The sequence below is a fragment of the Cetorhinus maximus genome, chromosome 7, assembly GCF_964194155.1.
Source record: "Cetorhinus maximus chromosome 7, sCetMax3.hap1.1, whole genome shotgun sequence".
In the NCBI taxonomy this organism is placed as follows: Eukaryota; Metazoa; Chordata; class Chondrichthyes; order Lamniformes; family Cetorhinidae; genus Cetorhinus; species Cetorhinus maximus.
This window is the reverse complement of record NC_135885.1, coordinates 23056609-23070280: the sequence shown is the minus strand read 5'-3', so window position 1 is coordinate 23070280 and position 13672 is coordinate 23056609. Positions and strand designations below refer to the sequence as shown.

The window sequence follows — 13672 nt, the reverse complement described above, 5'->3', positions numbered from 1 at the left end:
AGATGGAAACAAACATGCAATCGTTTTTGTACACTTTCTGAAATACATTTTACTGAAGATAAGTGACAGTTCCTTTGTGATTTCAAATATTTGTGGCCTATTATGAACAAAAAAGATTATAGTACATACCCATTAAAACAAAACCCAAATGTACTTCAACAGCTTTTTGAAGTTTTAGATTAGTAGAAGGTGGCATACATGTCAGTCACATGGTAATAGTAAAATTGTAAAATGCTAAACTGTTTGCTAAACCACTCGGTTGTAACAAACAGCTACAAAGACACAAGGTAAAAAATAAATAAGCAAAATCTTCAGAACTTTTTCTTTTTGTCTTTGTATCTATATAGACTGTTATCTGGTAATCCAGAGCAGTTAAGGGAATAGATTCTTTCATGCCAGCTGTTGCCATGTCTATAGGACAAGGCTGGTTCTAATGTTCTGTGTCCTTTGTGCAGGATGTCTTACCTAGTGGCTTGATTGAGAACTGTCAATTTGTTTGAGACTAGTCAACGCTGAGATTAAAACTTTAATACCATATGGCTGCAAGTACCAGATCAACCTTATTTTTGTAGGTTACTCTTTTTCCCCCATTTGAGTTTCATCTCCACCATTCTTTCACTGAGAGCTTGAACACATGACTTCCTTCCAGGCATTTGTAACCATTTGCTGAATTGCCCACTGGATTTGAATTTCTTAAACTGTTGAGCTGGATGTGAAAGATCCCATGGCACAATCTAGAGAAAGAGAACAGGGAATGTTCATTATGGTCCAGTACGGAAGGCATTTAGGATCAAATGTAGTGTCAGGTATGGTAAGCCTCAAGCATTGAGCCTTGAAGCGCAGGAGGAGGCCATTCAAGCTGTTCCAGTTTTTTGAAAGAGCTAACCAATTAATCCCTATCCTCAGTTTTTCCCCCTTAGTACTATAATTATTCCCATTTTAAAGTACTGTACATATCCAGTTCTCTTTTGTAACTTTCTGTGAAATCTGCTTTCCCCCACCCTTTCAGGTAGTGCACACTGCATGAAAGTTTCCTCCTCTTACCTGCTCTCTCTCTCTCTCTCTCTCTTTCCCCCCCCCCCCCCCCCACCCCACACCACCACAACCACCACAACACTTGTTATAATGCCAATTATCTTCATTCTGTTTCCTCTGGTTGCTGACTGACTCACCAGTGGATACAGCTTCTCTTTTTTGCTGTATCAAAATCCCTCATAAGTACTAAGTATCTCCTTTACTTATTTTCTCTGAGGAGAGCAATTTCGCACTTCCTAGTTTCTCCACATAACAGAAGTCCCATATGCCTTGTATTCTGTTCAGTCTCATTTGCTCCCTCTCTAAGTAAGGCCTTGACATCCTCCTTAAAATGTGGTGTCCAGAATTGGACATTATTCTCTAGCTGAGGCCGAACCAGTGATTTATAAAGGTTTACCATAACTTCCTTGCCTTTATACTCTCTGCTTCTATTTATAGAGCTAGGATCCCATTTTTTTTAAACTGCTCTATCAACCTGCCCTGCCACCTTCAAAGATTTTGTATGTGAACCCCAGGATTCTCTGTTCCACCCTCTATTCAAATTGTACCATTTTGTTTAATTTGGTTTCTATTGCCTTTCTTGATTTTCCTTACAAAATGCAAAACTCCTATGCATTAAATTTAATGTTTCTTCCCATTTCACCGGTTTTTCTGTCCCCTTCAAGTTTGTCGCTATTCTTCTCACTGATTCCAAGTTTTATGTTGTCTTTGGATTTTGAAATCGTGCTACCATCCCCAAGACCAGGCCATTAAATAGATCAAAAGGAGAAGTGATTGGGACATGACTGAATATTTCCTCGCAGTCTGGAAAACAACCGTTCACCACTACTGTTTTTTCTTAACCAGCTTTGTAACCATGCTGGCACTGATCTTTAAAATCACAGACTTCATTCTTGCGAACATCTATTGTGTGATGCTTTATCAAATGCCTTTTGAAAGTCCTTACGTGCAACGTAAACTATCTTATCTTCAGCCTTTTCCATTATTTCATGAAAAATTCAATCAATTTTGTTAAACCTGGCTTGCCTTTAACAAATCAATGATTGTCAGTAATTAATCCATGATTCCAAGTGACAATTTTGTCCCTGATATCATTTCAGAATAACTGAGCCAACAGAGGAACTGTTGCAGCTTAAAACTTTGAAGGCAAAGACTCACTCAAGTAGTTCTGGGAGAAGTAGACATATAGATGTGTCCTTAACCTTGTTTAAGATCACCAGTATTGTCCTCTGGGAGAGTCTAGTTGGGGAATCTAGTACATGGGGGCGCAACCTCAGAATAAGGGTCAATCATTTAGGACTGAGATGACAAGTTTCTTCTCTGAAGCTGTGAACCTTTGGAATTGTCTACCCCAGGAGGTTGCGGTTTCTCCATAGCTGAGTATATTTAGGGCTTGGATTGATCATTTTTGATATCTCAGGGAATCGAGGGATATGGCGAACAGGCAAGAAAGTGGAGTTGAGGTTGAAGTGCAGCCATGATTGTACTGAATGGTGGAACAGGCTGAGGGGAATGATCTATTTCTGTTCCTACATTTCCGTGCACATCATTGCCAAATTTTGGTTGAGCCTTTGGGAAGCACATTAGAGCAATATGTAATGTGCTTTGCTTTCCTTTGACTGAGTACAATTGCATTACAGCTCTAATTTCATAATGAGACTTGTAGCAATGGTGAATGTCTACTTACAGATAACTTTAAAAAAAAACTGGGCAAAAAGTTGACAGGTGGAATATAATGTGGGAAAATGTGAGGTTGTGCACTTTGGCAGGAAGAATAGAAGAGCTGAATATTATGTAAATGATGAAAGATGCAGAAAGCTGCAGCACAGAGGGATTTGGGGGTCTTCGTGCATGAATCCCAAAAAGCTAGCATACAAGTTCAGTGGGTAATAGGGGAGGCAAAGGGAATGGAATATAAAGGTAGTGAAGTCTTGCTAAAACTATACAAGGAACTAGTTATACCACACCTAGGATACTGTGAACAGTTTTGGTCCCCATACCAAAGGAAAAATATACTGGCATTGGAGGCAGTCCAGAGAAGGTCCACTAGGTTGATAAAAGCAAATACTGCAGATGCTGGAAATCTGAAACAAAAACGAAAATTGCTGGAAAAACTCAGCAGGTCTGACAGCATCTGTGGAGAGGAAGACGGAGTTAACGTTCCGAGTCCGTATGACTCATCAGAATGGTTGATCCTGGGTATGGAATGATTTTCTTATGAGGAGAGGTTGAGTAAGTTGGAGCTGTATTCATTGGAATTTAGAAGAATGAGAGGCAACCTTATTGAAACATGTAAGATTCTTAGGGGGCTTGACAGGGTAGATGCTGAGAGGTTGTTTCCCCTTGTGGGAGAGTCTAGGACCAGAGGGCATAATCTTGCCCATTTAAGACAGAGATGAGGAGGAATTCCTTCTCTCGGAGGGTAGTCAATCTGTGGAATTCTTTACCTCAGAGGGCTGTAGAGGCTGGATTGCTAAATATATTCAAGGCTGAGATAGATTTTTTAATCAGTAAGGGAATCAAGGGTTATGGGGAAAAGACAGGAAAGTGTTGTTGAGGGTTATCAGATCAGCCATGAACTCATTGGTGGAGCAGACTTGATGTGCTGAATGGCCTACTTCTGCTCCTATGTCTTAAGGTCTTATCCTTCCTCATCTAACTGTCTTCCCTTCTTCCTCACATGCTTATCTAGATTCCACTTCAATTAATCTGTACTTTTCGCCTCAAATACTCCTGTGGTAGTGCCAAATTCTCACCACTCTCTAGGTAAAGAGATTTCTTCTAGCTTCTCTCATTTTACTTGTATCACCACAATGCTGGTTGATCACCCTTCTCCATCTCCTTCTGTCAGTCACCCATTTTTCTTGCATCCCTGTTGCATTTATGCCTCATGCCACTGCATCTTTCCATCTGGCTTCCTCTTATCTGTCTTCGTGGCAATTCCATTTCCACCACGCAGCTCACTTCATGTCCTCTCTGTCTTCGCAACAGAAGATCATACCATTTCAATCTCTTGGTTACTTTCTTTGTTGCTTCCACAATCTTCACTGACCCCCTGATGTAATGGTTCCTGATTTTGTCCTTCCATAACTTGACACATCCATCTCAGCATCTGTATGTCATTAGTATCCATTCATTGTTTCCCCCCTTGATGTTGCCCAAGTTTCTGCACTATATAACAAGGCTGGTCTCATAACTACCTTATAGGTTTTTCCTTTTCAGTTTCGATGGTACCTTTTTATCACATAACACTCCACTGCACTTCCAATCACTCCAACCAGAGCTAATCTGTTGCTTAATTTCTATTCTCGTACTTCCATCTTCTGCCACCACTGACCCTGAGGTACTTGAAGCTACTCATTTTCTCAAACCCTTCACAAGAACACAATTGGAGCAGAAGTAGCCCATATGGCCCATCAAGCCTCCTATGCCATTCAATATGGCTGATCTTGGGCTTCAATTCCATTTTCCCACCTGCTCCCCATATCCCTGAGAGACTAAAAATCTGTCTAGCCCAGCCTTAAATGTATTCAATGATGGAGCATCCACAACCCTCTGGGGTAGAGAATTCCAAAGATTCACAACCCTTTGAGTGAAGTAATTTCTCCTCATCTCAGTCCTAAATGATTGGCCCCTTATCCCGAGAGTGTGCCCTGAGTTTTAGACTCCCCTGCTGGAGGAAGCAATCTCTGAATTTTGTAGGTTTCAATGAGATCGCCTCTCATTCTTCTAAACTCCAGAGAATATAAACTGAGTTTACTTACCCCTCATCATAGGAGAACCCCCTCATCCCAGGGACCAATCTAGTGAACCTTTGCTGTAAGGCCTCCAAAGCAAATATATCCTCCCTTAAATGTGGAGACCAGAACTGCACATAGTATTCCAGATGTGGTCTCACCAAAACCCTGTACAGCTGTAGTAATACTTATTTATTCTTGTACTCCAATCCCTTTGCAATAAAGGCCAACATGTTATTTGCCTTCTTAATTGCTTATTGCACCTGCATGCTAACTACCTGTGTTCCTTGTACAAGCACACCCAAGTCTCTCTGAACATCAGCACTTACAGGTTTTATATCTTACAAAAAATATTCTTATGACCAAAGTGAATAAATTCATAGTTCCTACATTATACTTCATCTGCTATATTGTTGCTTATTCACCTAACCTGTCTCTTCACCCATGATCTTCACTCTAGTCGCCTTTCCTAGGCTTAAACTGACATTCCATATATTGGGTCTTTGCTGTACTGATCTTTATATCCCTGTCTTCCAGTGTTTTTCTCCAGTTTTCCAGATGCTCAGTCATGGTCTAATCATCCCCACTACATAGCTAAATGTCATCTGCAAACATCATTGACCATAGCACTTCCTGTATTCTTTGCTCAATTAGAACATCCATGACAATCAGGAAGAGGAAGGGGCTCAGTGCTGATCCTTGGTGTAATCCAACTTTGATTTCAAAATGCTCACTCTCTTCCAACATTGCTTCTCACTCTTGTCTGGCACTCCTTATACATATCCGGTAAAAATGTTGCTTCTGAATTCCTTATTTGATTTCTTTTATGACTATCTTATATTGGCCTCTAGTTTTGCCCTTCCCCAAAGGTAGAAACACAGTGTCTATTCTTTCAAACTCTTTAAATTAATTTTAAAGACCTCTCTGATAGGTCACCTCTCTGCTTTTTCTTTTCAAGAGAAAAGAGATTCAGCCAGTTCACCCTTTTCCTACAGGTGTAACCTCACCGTTCTGCAATTGTCTTTGTAAAACATTTTTTTATATCTTCTCTAGGGCCTCTAAATCCTTTTTATAATATGGCGACCAGAGCTGCACACAGTACTGTCAAGAATGGTCTACCCAAGGTCCAGTACAAGTTTAGCATTACTTTACGTTTCAATTCTGTCCTTCCAGAAATAAACCTGAGTGCTTGGTTTGCTTTTGTTATGACCTTATTGATCCCTTGTAACCTTGTGGTTTCTGTATTTGTGCTCCCTGATTTCTTTGCTTTTCTACCTCATTTAGATTCTTATTTTCCAAGTGATGTGTAAACTCATTATTTGAAATGTGACGGATCCTTATTTTCACAGACATGTAATGAAAGATTATGTTTAGGTAGTGGGATGTAGCCTTGTTACAAAATTATTTTGCCAATTTTATACTGAAATGTTTGCCAATCTTATACTGAATTTCAAATAAAACTCCAGACTTAGGACGTTGTAGACCCATGGTTCAGGGAGTTTGAATGGAAGTCTGGTATCGGTGATTGGTTGGGATCTATAGGGTGTTTAAGTTGTACTTGTGTGGTTATCTGCATAGGTTGGAATCAGAGTGGCACAAAGTGTAGAGTTGTAAGGTAGCGATGGACAGTTATATGTCAGAAAACTGAGGCAGAACAGATAAGAGCAACCTAAAGATTGGCTGCAGTTATCTGAACTAATGTGCATTTACCTAAAGTTTTAGGAGTGCTACTTGATGTTTGTGTTCTTTAAAACTCTTGGTACAACAGAGTATATTAATTTATATTTATCCTCTTAACCTTCAATACAATTCCAAATCTGGTATTTTTTATTTCCTTTGTTAAGGAGTTGATAAACACTGGTTCAGTTGCTTTCTGTGGAACATGTATTCTACATATTCACAACTGTGTAGAGAAAATAAATGACTAGACTAGGCTTTTAGAAGTGCTGATAAGGGCTTTTACCTTTATATTCCATTCACAAGTTCATTATTTAGCCAGAACTAGAGAGCGGAAAGCTGAGGGAAGGCCAGACACTTGGAACTTGGCGTCAACAGTCACCAAATGGGGCTGATAGTGCATTGCATTAAAGGGCGATGGAAGCAGATTCAGAAGGGAATTAGATAAATATTTGAAAAGGAAAAGTTTGCTGGGCTATGGGGAAAGGGCAGGGGTGTGGGACGAATTGGATAACAAAGGTATGATTTTTATTAAATATGCACACTTTTTTTATTCATTCACGAGATATGGGCTTCGCTGGCTGGGCCAGCATTTGAGAAGGTGGTGGTGAGCTGCCTTCTTGAACTGCTGCAGTCTGTGGTGTAGGTACACCCGCAGTGCCGTTAGGAAGGGAGTTTTAGGATTTTTACCCAGTGACAGTGAAGAAACGGCAATATATTTCCAAGTTGGGTTGGTGAGTGCCTTGGAGGGGAACTTGCAGGTGGTGGTGTTCCCATCTATCTGCTGCCCTTGTCCTTCTAGATGGTAGTGGTCGTGGGTTTAGAAGGTGCTGTTGAAGGAGCCTTGTTGAATTCCTGCAGTGCAACTTGTAGATGGTGTTCATTGCTGTTACTGTGCATCGGTGGTGGAGGGAGTGAATGTTTGTGGATGTCCTGCCAATCAAGCGGGCTGCTTTGCCCTGGAAGGTGTCAAGCTTCTTGAGTGTTGTAGGAGCTGCTCTCATCCAGGCAAGTGGGGAGCATTCCATCACACTCTTGACTTGTGTCTTGTAGATGGTGGACAGGATTTGAGGATTCAGGGATGAGTTATTTGTCACAGGATTCCTAGTCTCGACCTAGTCTTGTAGCCACAGTATTTATATGGCTAGTCCAGATCAGTTTCTGGTCAATGGTAACCCCCAGGATGTTGATTAGAGGGGGATTCAGTGATGGTAATGCCATTGAACGTCAAGGGGCGGTGGTTAGATTCTCTCTTGTTGGAGATGGTCATTGCCTGGCACTTGTGTGGCACAAATGTTACTTGCCACTTGTCAGCCCAAGCCTGGATATTGTCCAGGTCCTGCTGCATTTGGACATGGGCTGCTTCAGTATCTGAGGAGTCGCGAATGGTGCTGAACATTTCGCAATCATCAGCGAACATCCCCACTTTCTGACCTTAAGATGGAAGGAATGTCATTGATGAAGCAGCTGGAGATGGTTTGGCCTAGGACACTACCCTGATGAACTCCTGCAGTGATGCCCTGGAACTGAGATGACTGACCTCCAACAACCACAACCATCTTCCTTTGTGCTAGGTATGAATGCAATCGGAATCTCAAATATGGTTAACTGAAAAACGGTGGTGTCTGAAAACTGGATATTTTTCTCCCTCGCTGCAGTGAACCTTGACTCCACCCCACCCAACCTAGCGGGTGGGGGTGTTCAGGGAGTTTGGAAGGGGGTGGAGTTCAGCAGGGAGTTGGCGGAGAATGACTTCAGGGAGGTGCCGAGTATTGAACAGCTTTGCACACCTGACGTTTTTCCGCACTCCAGCGAACCTTGACCCCACCCAACTCAGTGCAGATGTGGCAAAGACGGTTGAATTCACCCAGCAAGAACAAAAGACTTGCAGAATCCAATGAGGTAGAATATTTAGCTATGTTTTGTACTTGGGGTCAAGACATTTGCCTATTCTTGCTACAGCACAGGGTAGTTGTTTTGAGTTTTGATGTCATTAAGGCCACCCAAATAGAAGCCCACAGGCTTAAATTCAAATGTTGCACTTGATTCCCAAAAGCCTTTAAGTTCCATGGGCACTGGTAGCCTTGTAGCTGGCCTAAATCAGTTTAAAGAGAGTTATTAAAGAGTACTGTACAATTTTGCATGAATTAAAAACAAATCGTTTTCAGTTACAACTACAGGGCATTTTTAACATTTCAGTTTGACCTTTTCTCATTTTAAACAGGATGTGCTGATGTAGGGAAATGGGGGAGGCATGAAAGAGTTATTCAATCCAATGCGTAAGAAGTGAATTAATATCGACGGCGACATGGCCAATAACCTAAAGAGCTTTGCAATCATTTTTTTATTCATTTACGAGATGTGGGCTAGACCAGCATTTATTGCCCATCCCTAATTACTCTTTCCTGTGTCCCTTATTCACTGAATTAAGATGTTCCAATTTTTTTCCCCAAAAACTGCGAGTTCTGAAATCTGGCATGGACTCTGTCCTGAGGTTGCCAGATTTGAAGTACTTTACCTGTAATAGCTGCATACATATTCTGATTTTACATCTAGCCTATTTAATCTGACTCTCTTACTGATAAACCAAAAACACTTAACAAGTAACTAATGTCTCTCACTAACGATCTGTATTTGTATAGCACCTTTAACACTATAAGATGTCCCAAGACACTTCAAAAGAACTTTATAAAATAAAATTTGACACTGAGCTACATAGGGAGATGTTTGGTTGGATGCTTGGTTGAAAAGTAGGTTTTTGGGAGTATCTTGAAAGAGGACAGCGAGGTAGAGAAGTAGGGCAGGGGCCTGCAATGCCAGAGCTTGGGGCCTGGACAGTTGAAGGTGTGGCCACCAATGGTGAAGTGATTACGGTTGGGGATTCTCAGGAGACCAAAATTAGAGGAGCACAAGAATCTCTGTGGGTTTTTGGGGCTGGTGGGGGGAGGGGTTTTGGATTGCAGGGATGGAGAGGGGTGAAGGATTTGAAATGGGCGTTGGAATTTTGGGGTTGAGGTGTTGCTTGCTGGGGGCCGGTGGGTGCAGGGGTAGTGGGTGAAAAGGACTTGGTGCACATCAAGACAGGGGCAGCAGAGTTTTGGATGACCTTGGGTTTTTGGTGTGGTATGTGGGTGGCTTGCCAGGCAATTGGAATAGTTGTGCCTGGTTGAGGGTTCAGCTGTAGATGAGATGAGATGGTGCAAAGTCAGATGATGTCATGAAGGTGGAAATAGGTGGTCTTAGGGATGGCATAGTAAGCAATAGTGTAAGATGTATACTATAATCAAGACATATGAAAGGTTTGTGGAGGCACTGCACATACAACCATGTAGGTCATTACACAAGAAGATGCCTATAAAAAGCCCCCAACTTGGATTTATAATGCAACTACAAGCTACTCAGGACATGTGTGTGTGCTAAATCTCTTTCGCAATTTGCGAGGTCTTAATGACCATATGCTTGTGACCTTTCCAACTTTTCTTGGCCTGTGTTAATGGCTAGTGGAAGAGAATGAGAGAGAAAGAGAGGCTTTCCTTGTTTATTTTAGTTTTCATCCAAACCATTCTCCTTTTGACTGGTTCAGGCTCATATGCTAGTTAATTGGTGTTTAACAAAATAGAATGAGAATTTTTACAAATAGAAAAGAATTTTGTATATAACACAACAAGCTTTTTTTCATTTGTAAAAATTGTATACCTTGCTTTGTACTATTTACATGTTGTATGTTCTTTATTTTCTTAATACTTCCCTGCATTAAAAACTGTAGCATAATTTTGATTTGGCAGCTCCTTTGGCCTGATTTACCTGACTCATGTAACCAGGAAATAAATGGGCCTTGTTTAATTGATGGGTCTCTATCTGGAGTGCCACATTATGGTATGCCATTCCATTGAATCTGGGTAGAAAGAGGGACTGACCTCCAGTTTTTCCATTGCTGTGATTGTTTCCCCAAGCTGGCTTATGGGGTAACACTGAAGGTTGGGTAAAAGCCCAACTTTGATCTCTATTAGCATTGGCTGAAGTATTGCACCATGTTGGTAAGCAAACAATGGACAAAAAGTATATATAGACCAAAAAAAAATCTTTTAACAAATAATAGATAATCTTGGAATTTTTTTCCCCCTAAATCAAAACTTTGAATCCATATTTTAGTTTTTTTAAAGGTCTCTTGGGACCTTTTTTCCCCCAAATCAAAACTTGGAATCCCTATTTTAGTTTTTAAGGTCACTGAAGCTTTTTTAAGTTCGATAATTAGGAAACCTCCAGTGTCAAAGCTTGGAATAGTTGTGTGTATGTAGGGTAATTATGTCTTGAAGCTGCATATGTTCCCCAGGGGTTTAGTGGCTGAACTTTACATTTGGGCCCTGAAAATTTTAGTTGGGAGTTCTGTTCAGCCTACTTTGAATTTTCAAATGTTAAAGATGTGGGAATTCTCAAGTCTTCAACAGCATATTGGCTGGGTTCTGTCTAAATAAGTGATGTAAATCCCCTTGAGTCTGTGCAACTGAATCATTGGTTTCAAATCTGGGTAGGATATGTAAGTAGATCAGTTGAGCAGTATTAGCTGGAGAAACTGCAGCAAGATATAGATCTCCTAAAACTGCAGCAAAAGTATTTTTGTTCATTTTTAGGTTCCAAACAGCATCTTGCTCTTCCTCTGTGCAGAATGTCAAGGAACAGTTATAGGCTTACTGCAACATCCTTAATGTCATGCTAAAAGCAAGGTAAGAATTTTGAATTCCATTTTTGTCAAATAATCTAGACAACTAAAGGGAGGGTGAGTACTATATGGGACCCAACAAGACACTATGGCAACTTTAAAGGTTATTAAAGAACATCTTATTGTCTCTTCCTCTTCAAATATTGTCCACGAACAGAGTTCTTGGAACATTTGGTCTTAGATTATAGTTTAGCGTCAGGTACTTGGTCATTACGATGAAATAATTACGAATAGCAATTTTGATATTGTACTGCCATTATTTGGAGCAGCCACGCTGAGGTTGCAGTCTCTCATCAGTCTTTCTAGCCAGAGCAATAAAAGGATACTTATCCTTGGCAGAGTACACAGCTTGTTCTTTAGGAAGCACTGCAGTGTAAAAGTGACTTGATGATGCATCAAGGAATGATGTGTGAATGCATTTACTAGAGAAGAAACACGTTTACTTACCAGCCTTTCAAAATGCAGGTGCATCTGCCTGATGTGTATTCATTTTTATAACTTCTAATGTCATTAAATTGACACTTACAGCTATAGAATCATTATGTATGCAAAAAATTTAAATGCTTTTTTATTTCCACTTCAAAATGGCAATCTACTATTTATTAAAAATAATCAGATTTCTCCTTCCTTTCAAGACATCGAACTCCTTGTTTATTCTGTGGGCACTGATCTTCCTGCAGCAACTCGCTGAACTGACCACAATTCACGTGGGTACAGTAGGGTAGTTATAGTAGTGAGCAAGCAACTGAAGAGGTCATGAGTTTGCATTGAAGCTGGATTCAATAATTCTGGCAAACAAACCTCTGCCTCCGTATCCAGTCTAATGTCGACATACAGTGATCGCTCAGTGGTTATCAGGAAGCATAACTTGATTTTCCCCTCCTGATAAAAGGTGCATAATCTATTTCTGAACCCTTGGCTGTGGTTAGCTATACCCGTTCTCATCTAGGAACAATACTATCTCCTTCCGAGAAAAATGTGCTGTTTTTTTTTCCTTCTTCTGTAATTGCTTTCAAAAAGTTGGTATGTCAGATGAAGTTTCCAAAAGCAAGATGTGTAACTGATGACCTCACCTAGTCTCTTAGCATTTATCTGTAATAATGTGAAGGAACATGAGCATTTTATTATACATTTTTGGCGATGTTGGTGCAATAATAAGATCAAAAGACATAGGTGCAGCAGTGGGCCATTCAGCCATTCAAGCCTGCTCCACTTTTCAATAAGAGCATGGTTAATCTGATTGTAGCCTTAATTCTATTTTTCTGCCTGCCCCCCATGACTTTTGACTCCCCTGTAGATCACAATTCTGTTGAACTCAAGCTTGAGCATATTCAATGACCCATCCTCCACTGCTGTCCAGAGAATAAAATTCCAAAGACTAGTGACCCTCTGAGAGAAGAAATTCCTCCTCATCCCTGTATTAAATGGGAGAACCCTTATTCTGAAACTGTACCCCTTAGTTCTAGATTCCCCCATGAGAAGAAACATCCTCTGACCATCTGCCCTGTCAAGCCCCACAAATCTCATGTTTCAATAAGATCACCTCTCATTCTTCTAAACTCCAATGACTATGGGCCCAACCTGCTCACACTTTCCTCAGAAGACAACCCCTTCATCCCAGAAATCAGACCAGTGAACCTCCTATGAACTGCTTCCAATGCAAGTATATCCCTCCTTAAGTAAGGAGACCAAAACTGTACCCAGTAGTCTAGGTGCACTCTCATCTATGCACTATACAGTTGTAGCAGGACTTCCCTACTTTTGTACTTCAATCCCTTTACAATAAAAGACCAACATTATATTTGTCTCCATAATTACTTGCTGTACCAGCATGCTAACTTTTTGTGATAATAGTAGGCACCTCTTTATTATAACTTCCTTCTAGTTAGTTTTCCCTGAAACATTGATCAATATGTAAGTCACACCCCTTCCAGGTGAGAATTTGACAGTATAGCTCTCAGATTGGGAGCGCCTGGTTGGCGGCATTGTGATGATAGATGATGTCAACTAAGGTTGCAAATTTCATGTGAACATACGAACAAGAAGCAGGAGTAGGCTATTCGGCCCCTCGAGCCTGCTCTGCCATTTAATAAGATCATGGCTGATCTGATAGTAACCTCAAATCTGCATCTTTTGCCTACCCCTGATAACCTATTGCCTCCTTGCTTATCAAAAATCTATCCACATCTGCCTTAAAAATATTCAAAGACTCTGCTTCCACCGCCTTTTCAGGGAGAGAGTTCCAAAGACTCATGACTCTCTGAGAGAAAAAATTTCACCTCATCTCAGTTTTAAATGGGCGACCCCTTATTTTTAAACAGTGACCTCTAGTTCTAGATTCTCCCACAAAAGGAAACATCCTCTCCACATCCACCCTGTCAAGTCCCTTCAGGATCTTGTACATTTCAATCAAGTCGCCTTTTACTCTTCTAAACTCCAGCGGATACAAGCCTAGTCTGTCCAACCTTTCCTCATAAGACAACCTGCCCGTTCCAGGTATTAG

At 40.8% G+C, this 13672-nt stretch overlaps 1 protein-coding gene across 16 annotated transcripts in view; it reads left to right on the top strand.

Annotated features, from left to right (window-relative positions):
* Window positions 1–13672, top strand: part of LOC144682643 (inositol polyphosphate-4-phosphatase type I A-like) — a 253427-nt gene that overhangs the window by 31333 nt on the left and 208422 nt on the right. For 9 of the 16 annotated variants that reach the window (XM_078545176.1, XM_078545174.1, XM_078545169.1 and 6 more), the window contains one exon: window positions 11081–11173. The exons of the other annotated variants lie outside the window; for them this stretch is intronic. The gene's annotated coding sequence lies outside the window, so the exon portion shown is untranslated. The remainder of the gene's footprint in view (window positions 1–11080; window positions 11174–13672) is intronic. 16 annotated transcript variants of the gene reach the window in all.